The 23,776-nt window shown below is 46.6% G+C and overlaps 1 protein-coding gene across 1 annotated transcript in view; it reads left to right on the plus strand.

Annotated features, from left to right (window-relative positions):
• Positions 1-1,924: 1,924 nt before the first annotated feature.
• Positions 1,925-23,776, plus strand: part of LOC143764881 (membrane-spanning 4-domains subfamily A member 4A-like) — a 355,803-nt gene continuing 333,951 nt past the window's right edge. Inside the window, exon 1 of the mRNA XM_077250949.1 lies at positions 1,925-1,980. The gene's annotated coding sequence lies outside the window, so the exon portion shown is untranslated. The remainder of the gene's footprint in view (positions 1,981-23,776) is intronic.

The following is a 23,776-nucleotide window of genomic DNA, read 5'->3' on the forward strand; positions in this document are numbered from 1 at the left end:
GGGCCACACCTTTATAAGTACATGGCGCAAATAGACTGCAAAATAAACAAAGAAAAGAATGGCTTGATCAAAATTATGTTAACTAAGCACCCTATATTGTTTTCATCACTATTGCTGTTTATTTTTTTTACTGCAGGGTATTTACTTATTATGTTTCTTAATTATTTTTTCTGTTCAGTGGCCAGTGTGAATGTTAGGTTAATCTGAAGGTTAATAGGGTTACTAACTTGCCCAAAATTAGACGAGTGAGGTGGGGAGAAAACAAACGTTATTCTCTCTCTCAGCATTTGTTTTCAGTCACAGGGACTGCACTGGGTTAGTCACCGCTATGAATATACAGAGAGGCAGCTGTAACCAAGCCCTTGGCCCTGACTGACAGCCGGCCCTGACTGTCAGCCGGCCCCAATGTAGAGTGAGTGTCAGTCAAGGCCGGGGGTGCGGTTACGGCTGCCACTCTGTATATTCATAGCGTTGACTAAATCGGCACCAGCGCCACCCCCATGAATGTAACAGGAATAAATAAAGTTCATTTTCTCCTCACTGCGTTCGGCTACATGCAGGCAGGTAAAAAATTCTATTAACCTACAGATTAACCCAATAGCTGCAGGTTAATAGCATTTTTGCTGGTGACAGGTTCCCTTTAGGTTATATTGAAATTTCTTGACTGTAAATCAGTATCTAATGATACATGCTGTATTTTTTATGCCATCTAAGTATGTATGTCTCTGTTCAGACAATAGAAGATTTTATAATTATAGGGTCAATGTGCAATATTGTGGCCATATTAGACTAAATTGCTACAGTGCAATAAAACAAAATTCAATTGAATTAGTTAAAATATCTATTCCTCCTATAGTCCTGATGTGCATTTAAGTGGTCCCTAGTTATTTTGATGAAGGTGTGGTCTATGACCCTTATTCCATATAAAAGTCACAAGATATTGATGACCTATCATTTATTAGCTGCTCTGGTGGGCTGGTATAGAGCTATCCTGAGGTACCCGGCAGATTCTATACATTGAATGGAGCTATGCAATGCAACTCTGTTCAATGTGTTTACATCCAGCCATCACCAAAACTAAAACAGCTCATTGATGGAGGTGCTGAATATTGGACCAACACCGACTTCATATTCAATGATCTATCCTAAGGACAGATCATTAATATTCTGTGATCGGACAACCTCTTTAATTTTGGCAATCAGAACATAGGACTAAATGGAGTGTGGCCGAACCCAGTAGCTGGACTCTGGCCGGGAGTATACATAACTCATGCGTACCTGCCAGAACTGGCTCAGAAACCGTCGAATCCTTGCAGATTCACAAGTCTGCAGTCACAGAGTGATTTCAGACTTATCATTTTGGACCGGACAACCCCTTTAAAATAATCTCTTGGGGCAGATTCTCATGCAGATCTATGCCTCACCTGTAGATCTTCACAGCTCGTTTGCATATTAGAAAAATATGGATTTCTGCCTAATTAGACATCAAATCGTAGATATCAAGGTGTCACGTTATACAGCTTCCTATGACCTGCATGCCCATATAGGCTTAGGAGAATTGATCCTACCGATAGGTTTCCTTTAATAAATTTGTCATATCAGTCAACTGCCCAGAAATATTACTCCAGACAGGGACTGAAGATCATTTTAAGGCCTGCTTCATCCTGCCTCATTTTCTGAGATTCTCCAAAAATTTGCAACGTAACATTTTATGTCAGAAATCTGGCAAAAAGAAGACCTTTCTGAATCGGTCCCTACTTGTTCTCTGAAACGCCGCAGCTTTTCAGAGTAAAATATTCCTGGCTGTAGGCTCTGATTCATGCTGATATGGTTCAGGCAGCATTCATTTAGTGATATTTTCTCTTTAATTATTAATTTTTTATCTCAAGTGTAATGGGCGCATATCATAAAACAGCCTGGAGAAAGCAGACGTTGTACTGTGAGGCTCACATTGCTTGTGCACAGATCAAAGGTCCATACGTGAGTATCGCTTCCTCTAAGTTTCTTTTTAGTTGAAGATATAGACTTGTGCATTATTGATTTACCTGTATACCTTATTACATAACATGGTGTCAGAACGTATTTATCGCGAGTATACTGCAGATAAATCAGTAGTAGTCTTTGATTCATGTCCCCATGACACATGAACAGCCATCCAGGGAGCTGAGTTATGGAGGGCTGTTTGCTGGAGTCCTTACACTGGAGACATCAGGGCTTTTCCAAAAGCATAAAGTTCTTTTAAACGACTTTCTATTATTTTCGGTTTTGAAGAAAAATGCCAGGAAATTAATGTTTCTACCTGTTATGATAAAGTAGCAGTTTACTGAGAGAATAACCCACTAACAATTCCACATGCAGACTCTTAAATTCCTGATATTGTAGTGATAAGTAGAAAATTACTGGGATTAACAGATTATTACATGGACTGGATTTACAGTGAAGTAGATTGATAAAAGACCAAATTATAACTATTAGTTGAAATGATAGAAGGGTGAACTGGTGTAATGTATGTCAGATGTCTCTTTTACAAGAACAGATTTTATATCCAGAAATGGGAGACTTGCGGAGTACGAACTAGCAGAATTACCCGGCTTCGCATGGGTGTATTTAGTTTAATTGTTTGTTGTTTGACTGTGGTTAAAAATGTTGCTTGTTTCTGATATGAAGTCAAGATATTGGTCCTCGAGAGATGAAGCCGAGTATACAACCTTCCGAAGTGCAAAGGCATTGCAGAGTATTAGATCAGCTATGGGAAAGTTGATGTCCCATCCTGGCAGAATGTAAAAAAAAGTTATTAAAAACATTTGTAAAAATATTTTTTTTTTTTTAAAATCACAAAATAAAGACAAAAAAGAAAAAATATGAATCCAATAAATATATTAATGAAAACAAAAATAAACAAACAAAGTACACATATTCGGTATCACCGCATGCAGAGCGATCTGACCTATAAAACTCTCACACTAGTTAACCTCTTCAGTGAACACCTCTAAAAAAATAAATAAATAAATAAAAAACAAGTAAAAAAAGTGTGCTTTATCACCATACCACAAAATAAAAAGTGGAATAAAACGCAATAAAAAATAAGAATGTAAAAAAATATGCTATTTCTGAAAAGCGCCATCTTGTTCCCCCCAAAAAAACAAGCCACCACATAGCTCCATCAGGGGAAAGATAAAAAAAAGTTATAAAACTCAGAATAACGCAATGCAAAAATAAAAAACTATGTAATAGAAAAAAATTATTTTGAAAAAGCACCAAAACTTAAAAAAACTATACACTGTTCAATTTAGAAGCTTACATACACTATATAAAAAGACACATCTGCATGTTTTTCTCAGTATCTAACATGAAATCAGAATAAACCTATCCCGTTTTTAGATGAATTAGGATTACCATAATTATTAATATGTGCCAAATGCCAGAATAATAAGAGAGAATGTTTTAATACATTTTTATTACTTACTGCAAAATCAAAAGCTTACATACATTTCATTAGTATTTGGTACCATTGCCCTTAAATTGAATGACTTGGATCAAACATCTTGGATATCCTTCCACAAGCTTCTCACAATATTTGGTCGGAATTTGGGCCCATTCCTCCTAAGTGATGTAACTGGCTCAGGTTTCTAAGTCGCCTTGCTCACACCTGTCTTTTCAGCTTTCACCATACATTTTCAATAGGATTGAGATCAGGGTTTGTGATGGCCTCTCCACAACATTGAGTTTGTTATCCTTAAGCCACTTTGTTGCCATTTTGGCAGTATGCTTTGGGTCATTGTCCATTTGGAAGACCCATTGCTGCCTAAGCTTTAACATCCTGGCTGATGTCTTGAGATGTTGCTTCAGTATTGCCACATATTTTCTAATGATGCCATCTATTTTGCCAAGTGCACCAGTTCCTACTGAAGCAAAACAGCCCCACAACATGATGTTGCCACCCCCATGTTTCACAGTTGGGATGGTGTTCTTAGGCTTCCACTCTTCTCTCTTTTTCCTATAAATGTAATGATGGTCATTATGACCAAAAAGTTCGATTTTAGTTTCATCTGACCAGAGGACATGTCTCCAAAAATTAAGGTCTTTGTTCCTGTGTGCTTTTGCAACCATTTATCTGACTTTTTTTATGTTTCATTTGGAGTAATGGCTTATTCCTGGCAGAGTGGCCTTTCAGCCTATGTTGATACAGTATTCGTTTCACTGTAGATATTGACACAATCTTACCAGCTTCCATCATCATCTTGTCAAGGTCTGTTGCTTTTGTGCTTAGGTTGATGTGCACATGTCAGACCAAAGCACGTTCATGTCCTTCCTGAGCAGTATGATGGCTGGACATTCCCATCTTATTTGTACTTGCATACAATTTGTACAGATGAACGAGGAACCTTTAGGTATCTTGAAATTGTACCCAAGGATGAGCCAGACTTGTGGACACAGATGTGTCTCTAATTAACTCAGATGTTGCCAAAAAACAGAAGCTTCCAAACACATGACATCATCATATGGACAGTCCAGAATTGTTTAAAGATATAGTAATCTTAGCGTATGTAAACTTTTGACTTTGCAGTAAGTATTAAAAACATTCTCTCTCATTATTCTGGCATTTGGCAAATAGTAATAATTATGGTAATCCTAATTGACCTAAAACTGGAAATATTTATATTGATTTCATGTCAGATATTGAGAAAAACATGCATGTGTCTTTTTATATAGTGTATGTAAGCTTCTGGTTTCAACTGTAAATGTGGCATCACTGTAATCGTACTGGCTCGAAGAATAAAAGAGGTCTTATCAATTTTAACATACATAAGAACACATAAAAAAATCCCAAAAAAACAATTCCAGAATTGCTGGTTTTTGTTCATTCTGCCTCCCAAAAATTGGAATAGAAAATTATCCAAAATATAATGTGCCCGAAAATGATACCAGTAAAAATGTCAGTTTGTAGCCCAAAAAACAAGCCCTCACATGACTCTTTCAGCCAAAATGTGGAAAATTATAGTTATAAAAATATGAAGATGCAAAAACACTTGTTTTTGCAATAAGAAAAACATCTTATAGACCCTTTTATAGGTCCATTTTTTATGTCCATATGCGGTCTGTTTTTTATGGCCCGCAAATATGTTTTTCACATGGACTGTTATTTCTTTACTTTTGTATGCACTATATTTTCTTTTGAAAAAGGTAACTAGAAGGAATATAGAGCGCACATAGGGTCTTAGCCGAGATAAAGGGAATATTCGTGAGATTTAATATAAATTCACTCACCTATTATGGTTGTGTGAGACACAACCACTTGAACTTAGCATTGGCGGCTGCTGCAAGCCCCGATGTGATGATCCTTTGCTAGGTAAAGAGAATGGGGCATCAGACTGCGCTGCTCGCCTGTCAGGATGATGTACCAGAGAAGTCCAAGTAGATATAATAGAGAATAGACTTTATTTCTACGCTTTTCGTGGTGATCACACCACTTCCTCAGGACTGTCCTATTCTGTCTATTCTGTATTACATCTACTTATACTTCTCTGGTACATTATCCTGACAGGTGAGCAGCGCAGTCTGATGCCCCATTCTCTTCACCTAGCTTTTGAAAAAGAAAAAAGATAAGAAGAATCCAGTCCTGTTGAACAGGACTCCAATTTTTTCTATTTTCCTTGATGTGAGACCAGGGCGAGGCTGGGATCTAAGCCCCAGGAGGATGAGCATAGAGCAACTAGGTGAGCTGGAATCAAGTTTTTACCACTCCCATCAATGTTGCCTGGTTTCGTTGATCTCAGGGAGACAAGATGACAATGATGAGAGCTGCCTTCAGCACCCGGCGCCTGGTAACAGCTAACTGTGTTGCTTTTCGCTAGCAGCGATATGTCTCATACGGGCACATGGATGGCGCACGGATGCCACAATTATGTGACACATGGACACACGGACAGCATACGGATACATGCATGTCAGACGGATGTCACATACGTAAATGGCACACGGATATGGATGGCACATGGACCACAGATCTCATAAGTACTAGTTTTTCCAGTACAGGAATCACCAGAACGTGTGACGGGGGCCTTAGTGTGTGACAGCAACCAAATATAAAACCCCCATATAAATCCGATATCACTATAATTGCACCGACCCAAAGAATAAAGTCGTCTAATCACGAGGAATGGCGTAAAGAATAAATAAAAGCAATTCTTCACCTGCTGTTGATTTGTTCATTCTGAATCCCAAATTTAGCACTGAGTCTTGACTCACATTTATCCTGCACTCTACGCTGACACCATGTCAATCTCTGAAATATGTGAGTCAGACAAAACACCTGTCAATTCCCTATAATGAGGCACATGGGGTCACTGTGGACACCGCCTGACCTGTGATACAGCGGTATCTGTCTTTTTAGGAGTGCATAAAAGCACGGTCCACCACAGTTTTGAGCACTTCTGAAAAGCATGGATAATCATATTGCCAGGTCAGTTTTACTGTGTAGTGAATATGGTAAATACATTTTTTTTAAAAAATGTGGACGTGCACTTTTTTGAAATTTCACCACACCTGCAATTTTTTTTCCCATTTCCAAGTATACATTGTGTTAGAAAGAATGATGCCATTGAAAAGTACAACTTATCTCGCAAAGAACAAGTCCTTATATTTCTATGTGAATAAAAAAAATATAAAAGTTATGGCTCTTGGAAGAATGTGAGGAAAAATGAGAACCAAAAAAAAGGAAATTGCTGTCATGAAAGTATTAAACAGATGACAATTTAAATGAGTTTTAAATTAGTTTTACTTCTTGCCAATAGGCTTTAAAAATAACTTATCAGGTTTTTCATTGAAAAGACTTTGCCACTCAGTTGTGCAGCGCTTTACTCCATAGCTAATAAGCCGTGTATATCATCCAGACATACTTCATAAAAAAGCTTTAAAGTTGTCCATAATGAGCACGGTACTGTGCTCAACACTCCCATTCTGCTATGTATCACTGCCCCTGCACCCATGGCAATGGAAACATGTATTTAAATCAGGGGTGGAAATATTTCAGATGGTGTGCATCCGGATACACATTCAGCTAAAAGGTATTGCAACGCAGGGGACTTGCTGTCTCCTTGCTCTGCTATACACACCACCGGCGAATCACATACCAGCAGCTGACATTGGTGTGCCTGTGACTAGGGGCACATGGCAGTGACATCAAGAGTTGTTGCAGAAGAGGACACTTTGCGTAGTTCGAGAAGATGAGCATAATCATTTTTATAAGGTATTACAAAACAGTTCACATAATCCCAGGACGGGGCCAAGGATGGGGCACATTATACCTGAAAATGGACAAGAACAGGGCACATTATATCTGAAAATGGACTAGGATGGGGCACATTTTACTTGGGAATGAACCAGGATGGGGCATATAATACCTGGAATGTGACCAGGATGGGGCACATTATCAAAAGAAGGGGACCAGGATAGGACACATTATACCAGTATGGGGCACATTATTCCAGGAAGGGAACCAAGATGGGGGACATTATACCTGGAAATGGACCAGGAACCAGGATGGGGCACATTATCACTGTAAAAGGACCAGGATGTGAGTCAATATCCCAAGAAGGAGGCAAGGATGGGGCACATTACCTCATGAAGGGGACCAGGATAGGGCACAATATAGCTGGAAATTGACCAGATTGGGAGGACATTATACTAGGAAGGGAACATGGATGGAGGACATTATCCCAGGAAAGTAAACAGGATGAAGAGCGTTATACCCAGAAAGGAACTAGGATATGGGGATATTATACCAACAAGGAGGCCGTTTAGGAGGCATTATCCCAGGAATGGACCCAGAATGGGGAACATTATTACTGGAAGGTGTGTCCCTTATTACATAACATTCGCCCCAGTATGCCTCATTGCACAGCGTCCTCTGTTATTATGTACATTGATGTTCCATTATTACATAGAATGATCTATTTTCATGTATAGCACTGTCTCTTACCTCATCGAGGTTACCGCCGGTCACTGAGGCTGCGTTCCCTGCCGGGTTGAACTGCGGTGATCTCCCTCTGGTGAGATCACCATTAGCACAGTGAGAAAAAGTCTCACAGTGCAGTGGCGAGTTTACCACATTTCACCTGGAGAATTTCACTGCAGTGAACTCGCCTCAGCACCATGTGACTTTTCTCACTGTACTAGTGGTGATCTCACCGGAGGGAGGTCATTGCAGTTCATTGGCCTGGCTGGGAACGTAGCCTCACTGATGCTGAGCTCGCAGCTGCTCATTCACATGGTTCTCAGCCTGGACAGTCACATCTTGAAAACTATTAATCCCCAGACATGGATTACGGTGTGGGACTGAACGACAGAGAGATGAGGGATATTGTTTTTTTTTTTCTTTTTTGTTTTATTACAGGAGACGAGGGCTTCAATGGAATGGGCGTTAGGTGAGTATAACTGTGTTTGTTATTTTAAAATAAAAAGGAAAGGTGTGTTTTATTTTTATTTCAAATGAAGGACTTTATTGTTGCTGTGTGTCTATTTACAATATAACCATAGGATTAGTAATGGATAGGTGTCTTATAGACTCCTATGGGCTTGATGTCACTGGACAATACTAAGGTGACATCAACTTCACAAATATTACCACACTTGCCACCATTACAGAACAAGTGGGAAGAGCCAGGCAAAGTGCCATAATTTGCACATCTAATAGATGGGCATTTTCTGGGTGGCTGGGGCTGCTATTTTAGGCTGGGAGGACAATATCCATGGCCCCTTACCAACCTGAGAATACCAGGCCCAGCTGTCTGCTTCAGCAAAGCTAGTTGTCAAGAATATGGGGGTGTAATAATTATAGGGGATAATTCAGGAGACTCTTTGCGTGGAACAAGGCAACAGGACACAGTTTTATAAGTGGTAAAGTTTATATTATCACACGGTGATTCAAACAGGTGCAGAGAGAAACTCAAGTCCACAACACTTGATGCAAATAATAAACGCAGCTTAGCAGTCAATAGGAAACTTCAGAGGTAGATATAAACAAACAGAAAGTCTATGAAGCACAGTTATTCTTGAGGAAACTTGAAATGAATACATCCTTGACTTAGTCCAGACAGAGATAGATATGCTTATAGGCAGTTCAAATCATATCTTAGCTCAACCAGGGAGGCCTGGTTAATAGTCTCAGGTTTTGCAGAGCAGCAAACAGCTTACATGTCCAGCAAATGCAGATGGAAGTAACACGAGCAGCAGATGGAGGATTACTGAACACTGGTGTATGCAGCAGGAACTCAGAGCAGAGTGGCAGGATCTCCAACAAAGGTTCACAGGAGCAGGTGCAGGTGCAAGGCCAGGGAGTAATCAGGAGCTGGATGCAAAGCAGAATTATCTAGCACAGACTGAAGGCTGGGGTGGAGTTTTATAGCAGGACGACAAGTGCACATGAGACCAAAGACGCCATGTTGGAAAAGGGCAGTAATGCACAAAAGGTAAAAAATGTTCAGAGTCCTGACATTACTCCCTCCTTAGAAGCGGCCTCAGGACGATCGTGGACCTGGTTTCTCAGGGAATCTCTGATGAAAATGAGAAATCTTCTGTTGGGCATTGATGTTTTCCACAGGTTCCCAAGAGTCTTCCTCAGGGGGATATCCCTGCCATCTTATCAGATATAGGAGCCGATTCCTGCGAATCCTGGAATCAATAATTTCCTCCACCACAAATTGTTCTTGCCCATCAATCAACACAGGCTGTGGAGGTGGCACAACACGTCCCTGGAAGGTATTAGGAGATACAGGCTTTAGTAAAGATACATGAAAAACTGGGTGTACCTTCATTGTCCTAGGTAGCTTCAGCTGGCAGGCCACAGAGCTCACAATACCGTTGATCTTGAAAGGGCCAATGAATTTCTGTCCAAGTTTTTGTGAAGGAACATTTAACTTCAGATTCTTAGTTGCTAACCACATGGAATCTCCTACCTTGAACATGGGTGCAGGTTTACGAAATCTATCAGCCGATCTCTTATAACATTCTTGAGGCGTGGTCAGTAGTGTTGAGCGATACCTTCCGATACTCAAAGGTATCGGTATCGGATGGTATCGGCCGATATCCAAAAAATATCGGATATCGCCGATACCGATACCCGATACCAATGCAAGTCAATGGGACACAAGTATCGGAAGGTATCCTGGATGGTTCCCAGGGTCTAAAAGAGAGGAAACTCTCCTTCAGGCCCTGGGATCCATATTCATGTAAAAAATAAAGAATTAAAATAAAAAATATAGATATACTCACCCCTCTGGCGGCCCCTGGACCTTACCGATGTAACCGGCAGCCTCCGTTCCTAAGAATGAGGAGTTTAGGACCTTCGATGACGTCGCGGCTTGTGATTGGTCGCGTGACCGCTCACGCGACCAATCACAAGCTGCGACGTCATCGCAGGTCCTAAACTCCTCATTCTTAGGAACGGAGGCTGCCGGTTACATCGTTAAGGTCCAGGGGCCGCCGGAGGGGTGAGTATATCCATATTTTTTATTTTAATTCTTTATTTTTTACATGAATATGGATCCCAGGGCCTGAAGGAGAGTCTCCTCTCCTCCAGACCCTGGGAACCATACACTGGGAACTTCCGATTCCGATTTCCGATATCACAAAAATATCGGAACTTGGTATCGGAATTCTGATACAGCAAATATCGGCCGATACCCGATACTTGCGGTATCGGAATGCTCAACACTAGTGGTCAGGGATTCCTTCAGAACCCCCAGATTTTGTCTCATCGCAGTCAGCCTTTCCTCCACTGCTGGAACCGGAGAATTAATTGGAGACCTAGGTAAAATACACGGATGATAACCCAGATTGGCAAAGAAAGGTGTAAATTTAGTGGAGGCGCTCTGAGAATTATTATATGAAAATTCGGCTAACGGCAACAACTCCAACTAGGGTTGAGCGAAACGGATCGGTCATTTTCAGAAATCGCCGACTTTTAGGCAAAGTCGGGTTTCATGAAACCCGAACCAATTCTAGTGAGGGATCGGCCATGCGGTACACGATCAGAGCGCCAAAGTCGCGTTCCGTATGACGCTGTTACCGCCGTTTTTCATCCAGTGAAGGAGGATGCAGAGTGTGGGCAGCGTGATGACATAGGTCTCTGTCCCCACCATCTTAGACAAGGGCATGGCAGTGATTGGCTTGCTGTCTGCGGCGTCACAGGGGCTATAAAGGGGCGTGCACGCCGACCGCCATCTTACTTCTGCCGATCTGAGCATAGGGAGAGTTTGCTGCAGTTAGTCAGAAGCAGGGACAGAGTTAGGGAGGAAATATAAACCCCCAAACCGCTTGTGCTGGAGCGATTTTCACTGTCCCACACCACCTTTTTGTGCAGGGACAGTGGAGGTCGTATTTTAGTGCAGCAGCTGCATAGCTGTGTGCATGGTGCTGTGCAAACCAACTGCTTTTTTTCAAAGCAAAAATCCTGTTGCTCCTTTCTGTACAGTTACCTGTCTTGTTTATTTGTCCACGCTTTTTTGTTCTGAAGTCCTTTTTATTGCTGCCATACTTGTCCTGAGATTATTGTAGGGACTAGGGAGCGTGTTATTGCAGTAATTTTTTTTTATTTTATAATAATTACAGTCACTTTCTGCCACGTTCATAGTGTTGTGTTATACCACTGTGCCAGAGTTGTGGTTCAGTTTCTCCCCCCAAAAGTGAGATAGTAATTCTCACACAGTTTATATTCTGCTGTATTGCTAGTGTGTCGTATATCAGGCAGCCACTTTCTGCCACGTTCATAGTGTTGTGTTATACCACTGGGCCAGAGTTGTGGTTCAGTGTCTCCCCCCAAAAGTGAGATAGTAATTCTCACAGTTTATATTCTGCAGTACTGCTAGTGTGTCATATATCAGGCAGCCACTTTCTGCCACGTTCATAGTGTTGTGTTATACCACAGGGCCAGAGTTAGGGTTCAGTGTCTCCCCCCAAAAAATGGAGATTCAAATTCTCACACAGTGTATATTCAGCTGTACTGCTAGTGCGTCGTATATCAGGCAGCCACTTTCTGCCACATTCATAGTGTTGTGTTATACCACAGGGCCAGAGTTAGGGTTCAGTGTCTCCCCCCAAAAAATGGAGATTCAAATTCTCACACAGTGTATATTCAGCTGTACTGCTAGTGCGTCGTATATCAGGCAGCCACTTTCTGCCACGTTCATAGTGTTGTGTTATACCACAGGGCCAGAGTTAGGGTTCAGTGTCTCCCCCCAAAAAATGGAGATTCAAATTCTCACAGTGTATATTCAGCTGTACTGCTAGTGCGTCGTATATCAGGCAGCCACTTTCTGCCACGTTCATAGTGTTGTGTCATACCACAGGGCCAGAGTTAGGGTTCAGTGTCTCCCCCCAAAAAATGGAGATTCAAATTCTCACACAGTGTATATTCAGCTGTATTGCTAGTGCGTCGTATATCAGGCAGCCACTTTCTGCCACGTTCATAGTGTTGTGTTATACCACAGGGCCAGAGTTAGGGTTCAGTGTCTCCCCCCAAAAAATGGAGATTCAAATTCTCACACAGTGTATATTCAGCTGTACTGCTAGTGCGTCGTATATCAGGCAGCCACTTTCTGCCACGTTCATAGTGTTGTGTTATACCACAGGGCCTGAGTTGGGGTTCAGTGTCTCCCCCCAAAAGCAAGTCATCTTTCAGGCAAGCTACGTGTCAGCAGGGGAAGGTAGGGCAAAAGAATGTGAAATCCATGATTGGTTAATTTAAATGAAGGTTAGCTAATCAACATTTTTGGTAGCCAGACGTGTACTTTGTTCGGTCAGTATTGAACCAGCAGCACTGAACACTCTTTCTGAAAGCACACTGACAGCAGGGCAATCGAGGTCCTGTAATCCATATTCTGGCAATTCAGGCCAGGTGTCTAGTTTAGATGCCCAGTAATCAAAGGGGAATGACCTCTGAGGGAGAACATCGATAAGGGCGGAAAAGTAGTTTGTAACCATACAGGACAAATGCTGTCTCCTGTCACTTTGAATCGATGCAGCTGTCCCTGTCGTGTCAGCGGTCATTGTGAAATCATTCCACAACCTTGTCATAAAACCCCTCTGTCCAACGCCACTTCGGATTTCTGCACCTCTAGCACCTCTGCCATGTTGCCCCCTGCAGCTCGTGTGAGAACCATCACCGCCGCTGTGTGCTGGGAATGCCTGAACCAAACGGTCTACAAGAGTTGCTTGTTTGGTAGCCAATATTTGACCTAGGTTCTCATGTGGCATGATATTTTGCAGTTTTCCTTTATATCTTGTATCCATGAGGCAGGCCAACCAGTTGTCGTCATCGGTCATCATTTTAACAATAGGGGGGTCTCTTTTTAGGATACGCAAGGCATACTCAGCCATGTGGGCCAATGTTCCAGGTGTCAATTAACTGTTTCTGCTGGGTTGAGGACCACTTTCTTGCAAATCAACATCACAAGTGTCCCGCAATAAACCTGTACCAGACCTTGCAATGCCACCAGTTTCTATTGCCACCTGAGAATCATCCTCCTCCCATACATATTCATCCCCATCATCCTCCTCCTCATCCTCTTCGTCTGCCAATTCATCCTGGACAGTTCACTGAGCAGACAATGGCTGACTGTCATCTAGGCTTCCCTCCTCCTCGGCTGCAGACGCCTGCTCCTTAATGTGCGTCAAACTTTGCATCAGCAGACGCATAAGTGGGATGTTAATGCTTATGATGGCGTCGAACACTGCACACCAGACAACTCCATGTCTGCCATCCAAGTGCCTGCCCGTGTATCCTCCCACAAATTAATTACAGCACGCCTCTGTTCGCACAGCCTCTGAATCATGTGCAGTGTGGAGTTCCACTTTGTTGCAACGTCGATTATTAGGCGGTGCTGGGGAAGATTCAGCGATCGCTGATGGTTCAGCATACGGCTGGAGTGTATGGGCATCCGGCAGATGAGCGAGCAAAGTCTTCGCACCTTCAGGAGCAGGGCTGGTAACTTTGGATAATTTTTTAGGAAGCCCTGCACCACCAGGTTAAAGGTGTGAGCCAGGCAAGGTATGTGTTTCAGTTCTGAAAGGGCTATGGCAGTCATAAAATTCCTTCCGTTATCACTGAATACCTTGCCTGCCTCAAGATGTACACTGCCCAGCCATGACTGAGTTTGTTGCTGCAAGTACTCCACCAGTACTTCCGCGGTGTGTCTGTTGTCGCACAAATACTTCATTTGAAACACAGCCTGCTGACGCTTACCACTAGCTGTTCGATAATGGGCCACCCCATGTGCAACATTGGCAGCTGCGGATGGAGTGGTAGGGCGACTTCGCTCTGTGCACGAGCTTTCGCTTCTGGAGGAGGAGGAGGAGGAGTGGCGAACGCCTTATGCCAACTGTTTCCTTAGACTGTGGGATAGGCTGAACTGTCCCACTATGGCTGCCCCCTGTGGACCCTGCATCCTACACATTAACCCAGTGCGCCGTGATGGACACGTAACGTCCCCGGCCATGCCTACTGGTCCATGCATCTGTTGTGAGGTGCACCTTTCCACTGACTGATTGCCTCAAGGCATGGACAATGCAGTCTTTGACATGCTGGTGGAGGGCTGGGATGGCTTTTCTCACAAAGAAGTGGCGACTGGGTAGGTCATAGCGTGGTACTGCGTGGGCCATCAGGTCTTTGAAAGCTTCGCTTTCAACCAAACGGTAGGGCATCATCTGTAATGAGATTAGTATAGCAATGTGGGCATTCAAATCCTGTGTACGCGGATGAGAGGATGAGTACTTTCTTTTCCTAACGAGAGTCTCTTGTAGGGTGAGCTGGACTGGAGAGCTGCATATAGTGGAACTAGCGGTGGTGGTGGTGGACATGGCGGATTGAGAGAGAGTTTGTTATGGTATTCTTGTTGTTGGCCTACATACAGTCTTTCCTACCAATAACCTTGTGATTCCCTGACTGCTTTGGCCTTACGACGACACCTCCACATTTGATGCTGGTGGTGTCCTAACCGGTGGGCTTACAGTGAGGGAAGCAATGTAGCATTGCTGACTACCTTCATTCCGAGCAGGTGCACCAACGGTACGGGACGTTTGGTAGTTAGTCCAGGCTTGCAAGTGCATGCTGGTTAAATGTCTAAGCATGCAGGTTGTATTTAAATTTTGAAGATTCTTCTCTCTGCTAAAGGTCTTTGAGCATTTCTTACAGATAACTTTTGACTAGTGTTGAGCATTCCGATACCGCAAGTATCGGGTATCGGCCGGTACTTGCGGTATCGGAATTCCGATACCGGGATTCCGATACTTGCCGCGTATCGGATACCGGAATCGGAAGTTCCAAGATTCAAAATGCAGAAATTCAGCCAATGAGAATGATTCCAAGTGTGGGCACATCCTGTTTAGCATGGAGGGCATGAAACTACTGGCAAGGCTGTGATTGGCTGCTGAAATGATGTCATGCTGCAGTTTAAAAGTCGATGGCGCCATTTTGCGATCACTCTGCTGTGAATTCAGTTAGTGACAGGACGCTGTTTGCTGACTGAGGGACAGTTTAGAGATAGCGATTTGCTTCTTTGTGCTTTCCAAAGGCTAATTTAGCAACCGCTGTGTTCACCTACTATTCACCTTGCTTTTGCCTTGTAGCGCTGTTTTCACAGCGATCTGCAAGGTCTGTGTGTGTGTGTGTGAGTGCAGCCCACTCTCTAGTCTGAGTGCAGCCACATAGGCCATCCATAGCTGGTTGTATTCAGTTCAGGGAGGGTGGTTCATTGCCTCATACTGTTCTTTTTTTTTTTTTTTTTTTTCAAGTAGTGTAGTCTGCTGCTAATTTATTCAAAAAAATCCTATTAGTGTCTTTCCACCCGTCTCCAGCTAATTTGTGGAAAAACACTACATAGGATAAAGTAGAGGAGGGTTTTTGGGCCTTGCAGCGCCGTTTACGGCTGTCTGCACGGTCTCCGTGTGACTGCAGCTCGCCCTGTAGTCTGTGAGCAGCCATAGCCTGGTTGTCTCCAGCTCAGGGTTGTTCACTGCGTCATACCGCCAAATCAATTTTATTTTTTTTTCAAGTAGTGTAGTCTGCTGCTAATTTATTTAAAAAAATCCTATTAGTGTCTTTCCACCCGTCTCCAGCTAATTTGTGGAAAAACACTACATAGGATAAAGTAGAGGAGGGTTTTTGGGCCTTGCAGCGCCGTTTACGGCTGTCTGCACGGTCTCCGTGTGATTGCAGCTCGCCCTGTAGTCTGTGAGCAGCCATAGCCTGGTTGTCTCCAGCTCAGGGTTGTTCACTGCGTCATACCGCCAAATCAATTTTCTTTTTTTTTCAAGTAGTGTAGGTTGCTGCTAATTTATTTAAAAAAATCCTATTAGTGTCTTTCCACCCGTCTCCAGCTAACTTGTGGAAAAACACTACATAGGATAACGTAGAGGAGGGTTTTTGGGCCTTGCAGCGCCGTTTACATCTGTCTGCACGGTCTCCGTGTGACTGCAGCTCTATCTGTTGTCAGTTCAGCCCCCAAAAAAGAAATAAATAATAAAGTTCACCAAACACACCAGTTACACCACTTTACATTTGTGTAGGCCACATTAGCTCATATTAAAGTCTAGTCCACACTTTAGAAAATTAGTGTTTCTTATACCTGTTAGGAGGAGTTGCTCAGGAATAAGCACACAAATCCGTTAGTACTTTTCTGCTTATCTTTATCAGTCAACCAAGATGAAGAAGGCAGTGAGTAAGGCACATGGGCGTGGGCGTGGGCGTGGGCGCGGAGCAGGGAGGGGACGTGGGGATTCTGTGCCTGCTGCGGGCACCGGTGACTCATCAGCACCCACTTTCACCAGGCAACAGTCGTTCATGCGCAGCTTTGTGTCAGAGCGCCGTACACCGCTGCTGCGTCAAGAACAAATTGAAGCTGTTGTCGGATGGATGGCAGCTGATGCATCAACTTCCATTAGTGCCACATCCTCTCAGACACAGAGCACTGGAGAGCAGCCATCTGTCTCTTCACCACCTGCCAAATTGCCCAGGCAGACAGAGAGCCCAGGAGAGGAGCCGTCTCTACTTCTGTTCTTTGAATCTCTTGGCTTGGAAACAGGGGGCCAGCCAAGCAGCATTGGAGAAATGGAAGAAGAGGCAGGGTGCAGTGATGCCCAACAGCTTTTTCTGTCTTCCTCTGAAGAGGCGGGTGGGCCAGTGGCTCCGGTCACCACATCGCAGGCCGCATCAGCTGATGATGACACTCAGATGCCACTTACTGGTGCGTGCTCTGCTGCTGAGACTACCCAGGAGGAGCAGTTGGGGGCAGAGGGTAGTGTAAATGATGAGGTCCTCGACCCATCTTGGCGTGAGGGACAGGAAGGTGGTGGGAGCAGCTCTGAGGAAGAGATTCCCCGTACGGCCCAAAGAGGGAGAGGGAGGGGGAAGACTGCGGATCCTGCAGCCTCCGCTTTGGCACCCGTTAGGAGCATGTCTCTTCCAAAAGCCAAAAAGGGCGCTCCCAAGACTTGCAGTGCCTGGTCCTTTTTTGACACAGTTGCAGATGACATTTGCTATGTCAGATGCAAGGTGTGTCATCAAAAAGTCAAAAGAGGGAAAAATGTCAGCAACCTCAATACCTCCAACATGTGGAAACATGTGCGCAACAGGCACCCGGCGGAGTTAGAAAAACACACTGAAGAGGTAGGCCAACCAACAGCGGCAGCTACCACCTCTTCAGCTCGTGTTGCCTCTTCCTCTAGCTCACACGCAGCTGGTTCGGCTTCCTCCCAGGATCGCCGTGGAAGAACCTCTGGCCCTGTTGTCCAGAGACCCGCTGTAATTCCACCTGCAGCACCACTTTCCCAGTCATCCACACACTCCCAGCCCAGTCTACAGCCATTGGTAGTACAGGCATGGGAGAAAAGGCGGCCTTTCTCGTCAAACCACCCACGAGCACAGGCTCTGACTGCAGGCATTGCCAAACTTCTGTCACTGGAAATGCTGTCATTCAGGCTGGTGGAGACTGACAGCTTCCGTGACTTGATGTCATTGGCAGTCCCACAGTACAATGTGCCCAGCCGCTTTTACTTCAGCAGGCAAGCCGTCCCTGCCCTGCACAAGCATGTGGAGGGACACATAAAACACGCGCTACTGAACGCCGTCAGTAGCAAGGTCCACCTCACCACCGATGCGTGGACCAGTCAACATGGACAGGGGCGATACCTTTCCCTCACTGCCCATTGGGTTAATGTCGTTGAGCCGGGTACAGACCGTGCGAGTGGCGCAGGACGTGTCCTGCCCACTCCAAGGATTGCAGGAATCCATTCTGTACGCATTGACTCCTCCTCTTACACCAGTTCCTCAGAATCATCGCTGCAGGAGCCGTCACAGTCCACCTCCACATGGACCCGTGATGAACGTGTACCTGTTACGACCGACATGAGCACAGCCGTGGCCAAACGTCAACAGGCCGTGTTGAAATTAATTTTTTTGGGGAATCGTAGCCACACAGCGCAGGAGCTCTGGAATGCCATCAAGCAGGAGAGCGATGTGTGGTTTGTGCCAGCGAATCTCCAGCCAGGCATGGTAGTGTGTGATAATGGCCGAAATCTGGTGGCAGCTCTGGGCCTCGGCAACCTCACTCACATCCCATGTCTGGCACATGTGCTCAATTTGGTCGTGCAGAGCTTTTTGAGGGACTATCCGGATCTTGATGCACTGCTGCACAAGGTCCGCCTAGAGTGTGCTCACTTGCGGCGTTCCAGCACGGCAAAAGCGCGCATTGCGGCTCTGCAGCGCCGACACCGCCTGCCGGAACATCGCATCATATGTGACCTACCTACCAGGTGGAATTCCACGTTACATATGTTGGAGCGGTTGTGTGAGCAGCAGCAAGCTGTAATGGAGTACCAGCTGCTTCAGGCGCAAAAAAGTCGCAGTCAGCGCCGTACAGACTTCACAACCACAGAGTGGGCCACTATGAATGACGTCTGCCAGGTTTTGCGTCCCTTTGATTATTCCACGCGGATGGCGAGTGCAGATGATGCACTAGTCAGCATGACTGTCCCCCTTATCTGCCTGCTTGAAAAATCACTGCAAGCGCTAAGGGATGATGTTGTGGAAGAGGTGGAGGATGAGGATTCACCATTTCCATCATCTTCTGGACAGTCAGCGCCACGTGGTTCCTCACAAACGCGTAGGCAGGGGACAGTTTGTGAGGAGGATGAGGAGGAGTCAATGGAGGAGGAAGACGTCCGTCCAGAGGAGGGAGTTACCGAATTGTCCAGTACTCAGTGTGTACAGCGAGGGTGGGGTGATGACGAGCAGGCAGAGATCACGCCTCCAGCAGGGGACAGCGTTTCTTGGGCAGTTGGCAGTCTGCAGCACATGGTGGATTACATGCTGCAGTGCCTGAGAAACGACCGCCGCATCGCCCACATTCTCAACATGTCTGATTATTGGGTGTTCACCCTCCTCGATCCTCGCTACCGGGACAACGTAGAAAGCCTCATCACACCGTTGAACCGGGAGCGAAAAATGCGGGAGTACCAAGACACACTGGTCAATTCCATCATCTTCTCCATTCCAACTGAGAGAAGTTCTGCTAGTGCATTCCAAAGCAGCTCAGTGCGTCCAGGCAGTGGTGGAGGCTCTGCACAAAGAGGGAGCAGAAGCAGTGCCTCTGTCCAAGGCAAGACCAGTATGGCCCAACTGTGGCACAGTTTTCTGTGCCCGCCACAAAAGTCTACACCATCACAGACGGCTCCAGTCAGCAGGAGGCAACGGTTCCGTCAGATGGTGACAGACTACATGTCTTGCCCTCTTGCTGTACTCCCAGACGGCTCTTCCCCTTTCAAGTTTTGGGTCTCAAAGCTGGATACATGGCCAGAGCTAAGCCAGTATGCATTGGAGGTGCTGTCTTGCCCTGCGGCCAGTGTATTATCGGAACGTGTCTTTAGTGCTGCAGGTGGTGTACTAACTGACCGTCGCATGCGACTATCCTCCGATAACGTTGACCGGCTTACTTTCCTGAAAATGAACAAGGCCTGGATCTCGCAGGAATTTGCCACTCCTCCTCCTGATTAAATAATTAGGTCACTGTATACGTTATCCAGGTCTCCTGTTGTGTTCATCTTTCTACCACCTGAACTTAAATTCCTGGGCTCCAACACCGCCAGTTGAGGCTCAGAAGTGCCGTCTGCACAGTCAAAACATACGACCCAGTGTTATTGGGTTTCAGTAACGTCAGCTGATCCCCAGCTGTGTAGCCGGCAATGTGTCATGCGACCGCCACGCTGACACAACAACTGAAATGTAAGGGAATCTGTCCCCCCCCCCCCAAGGCGTTTGTTACTGAAAGAGCCACCTTGTGCAGCAGTAATGCTGCACAAGGAAAAGGTAGCTATTTTTGTTTAGCACCTTGCACACGCAGAACTTAACACTTATAAAATGTGTCCACTGATACCGTAACACCGTCCCGGAGGTGGGACTTTCCTTCGTAATGTGACGCAGCACAGCCATCATTCCTACCCCCCCCGGCGCCGCGCACCCGCTCCTCAGCGTTGTTTGATTCCGTCCCGGAGCCTGCGCTGTTATGTTATCCCGTGGCCAGGCACACTTAGCGCTGCCCGTCTTCTGGCATCATTTGGTGTCAGGATGGCTGCGCCTGTGCGGCCGCGCTGGCCGAGAGCCCGCCTCGCAGTGTCTTCTGATTTAATCCCACTGGGGGCCTGGGATCCATGGACATGCGCAGTGCATATCTGAACCTCCACCTCTCACTCATCTCCCTATGGCTTCTTCAGACTGTTCGGTGACAGCTGGTCCCTAATAGCATGCCACGGCCGTGACACCGCACAGTCTTAAGAAGCCGTAGGGAGGGGAGTGAGAGGCGAGGATATGCACTGCGCATGTCCATGGATCCCAGGCCCCCAGTGGGATTAAATCAGAAGACACTGCGAGGCGGGCTCTCGGCCAGCGCGGCCGCACAGGCGCAGCCATCCTGACACCAAATGATGCCAGAAGACGGGCAGCGCTAAGTGTGCCTGGCCACGGGATAACATAACAGCGCAGGCTCCGGGACGGAATCAAACAACGCTGAGGAGCCGGTGCGCGTCGCCGGGGGGGTAGGAATGACGGCTGTGCTGCGTCACATTACGAAGGAAAGTCCCACCTCCAGGACGGTTTTACGGTTGCAGGGGACACATTTTATAAGTGTTTAGTTCTGTGTTTGCAAGGAGCATGATGAAAAGAGCCACCTTTTCCTTTTGCATCTTTTGTGCTGCACAAGCTGGCTCTTTCAGCTACAAACGCCTTGGGGGGGGGTTAAAGGTTCCCTTTCGACTTTCTCAGGCTTCGGCCTACATTGTGTTCCTCTGCTTTTCCACCTGTCCCTGGGCTCCAACACCGCCAGTTGCCGTCCAGAAGTGCTGTACGCACAGTCAACAGTCCCTCCTCTGTTATTGGGGTTCAGTAACGTCAGCTGTTCCCCTGCTGTGTGTGTGGCAATCCCTCCTACCTCCTCCAACCTCCTCCTCCTCCACCTGTCCCTGGGCTCCAGCACCGCCAGTTGCCGTCCAGAAGTGCTGTACGCACAGTCAACAGTCCCTCCTCTGTTATTGGGGTTCAGTAACGTCAGCTGTTCCCCTGCTGTGTGTGTGGCAATCCCTCCTACCTCCTCCAACCTCCTCCTCCTCCACCTGTCCCTGGGCTCCAACACCGCCAGTTGCCGTCCAGAAGTGCTGTACGCACAGTCAACAGTCCCTCCTCTGTTATTGGGGTTCAGTAACGTCAGCTGTTCCCCTGCTGTGTGTGTGGCAATCCCTCCTACCTCCTCCAACCTCCTCCTCCTCCACCTGTCCCTGGGCTCCAACACCGCCAGTTGCCGTCCAGAAGTGCTGTACGCACAGTCAACAGTCCCTCCTCTGTTATTGGGGTTCAGTAACGTCAGCTGTTCCCCTGCTGTGTGTGTGGCAATCCCTCCTACCTCCTCCAACCTCCTCCTCCTCCACCTGTCCCTGGGCTCCAACACCGCCAGTTGCCGTCCAGAAGTGCTGTACGCACAGTCAACAGTCCCTCCTCTGTTATTGGGGTTCAGTAACGTCAGCTGTTCCCCTGCTGTGTGTGTGGCAATCCCTCCTACCTCCTCCAACCTCCTCCTCCTCCACCTGTCCCTGGGCTCCAACACCGCCAGTTGCCGTCCAGAAGTGCTGTACGCACAGAGCCAAACACCTCGCAAATGTGTTAGTGGGGTTCAGCACCGCCAGCTGTTCCCCTGCTGTGTATACGGCAACGTGTACTGCGACCGCCACGCAGGCACAACAAGTTAAATTTAAGGGAACCTGTCCCCCCCCCCCAGGCGTTTGTTACTGAAGGAGCCACCTTGTGCAGCAGTAATGATGCAAAGGGAAAAAGTGCCTCTTTTCGTGGTGCTCCTTGCAGATGCTGAACCTAACACTTATGAAATGTGTCCCCTCACAGCGTTCAACCGTCTGGTAGGTGGAACTTTCCTTTGTCATGTGATGCAGCACAGCCGTCATTTTTACCCCCTTGGCGCCGTGCGCCGCCTCCTCAGCATTGTTTGAATCTGTCCCGGAGCCTGCGCTGTTAGGTTACCCCTTGGCCATGCACACATTTCGCGCTGCCTGTCTTCTGACATCATTTGCTGTCAGGCTGGCTGCGCCTGTGTGTGTGCGCTGTCCGAGATTCAGCCTCGCAGTGTCATGTAATGTAATCCCACCGCGGGCCTGGGATCCGTGGCCATGCGCAGTGCATATCCTCGCCTCTCACTCCCCTCCCTACGGCTTCTAAAGACTGTTCGGTGTCAGCTGATCCCTAATAGCATGCCACGGCCGTGACACCGCACAGTCTGAAGAAGCCGTAGGGAGGGGAGTGAGAGGTGAGGATATGCACTGCGCATGGCCACGGATCCCAGGCCCGCGGTGGGATTACATTAGACGACACCGCGAGGCAGAATCTCGGACAGCGCACCCACACAGGCGCAGCCAGCCTGACAGCAAATGATGTCAGAAGACGGGCAGCGCAAAATGTGTGCATGGCCAAGGGGTAACCTAACAGCGCAGGCTCCGGGACAGATTCAAACAACGCTGAGGAGGCGGCGCACGGCGCCAAGGGGGTAAAATTGACGGCTGTGCTGCGTCAGATGACAAAGGAAAGTTCCACCTACCGGACGGTTGAACGCTGTGAGGGGACACATTTCATAAGTGTTAGGTTCAGCATCTGCAAGGACCATAATTAAAAGAGCTAAGTTTACCTTTTCCAGCATTAGTGGTGTACACGATGGCTCTTCCAGCTACAAACGCCTGGGGGGGGGGGTTAAAGGTTTCCTTTCAACTTGCTCCAGTGCAGGCTTCGGCCTACACTCCGCTCCCCCTGCTCCCCCTGCAGAGCCCTGGGCTCCAACACCGCCAGTTGGGGCCCGGTACTGCTAGCTGCACAGAGAAAAACACCAGTCAATGTGTCAGTGGGGTTCAGCACCGCCAGCTGTTCCCCTGCTGTGCAGCCGGCAACGTGTCCTGCAACTGCCACGCAGGCACAACAGACCCAAAAGCTGCCGCCAGTGCAGGCTTCGGCCTACACTCTGCTCCATCTCCTCCTCCTGCTGACCCCGGGCTCCAACACCGCCAGTTGGGGCCCGGTACTGCTAGCTGCACAGAGAAAAACACCAGCCAATGTGTCAGTGGGGTTCAGCACCGCCAGCTGTTCCCCTGCTGTGCAGCCGGCATCGTGTCCTGCAAAAGCCACGCAGACACAAGAACTGAAATTGAAGGGAACCTGTCCCCCCTCCCCCAGGCGTTT

Source organism: Ranitomeya variabilis, chromosome 4, assembly GCF_051348905.1.
Source record: "Ranitomeya variabilis isolate aRanVar5 chromosome 4, aRanVar5.hap1, whole genome shotgun sequence".
Taxonomy (NCBI): domain Eukaryota; kingdom Metazoa; phylum Chordata; class Amphibia; order Anura; family Dendrobatidae; genus Ranitomeya; species Ranitomeya variabilis.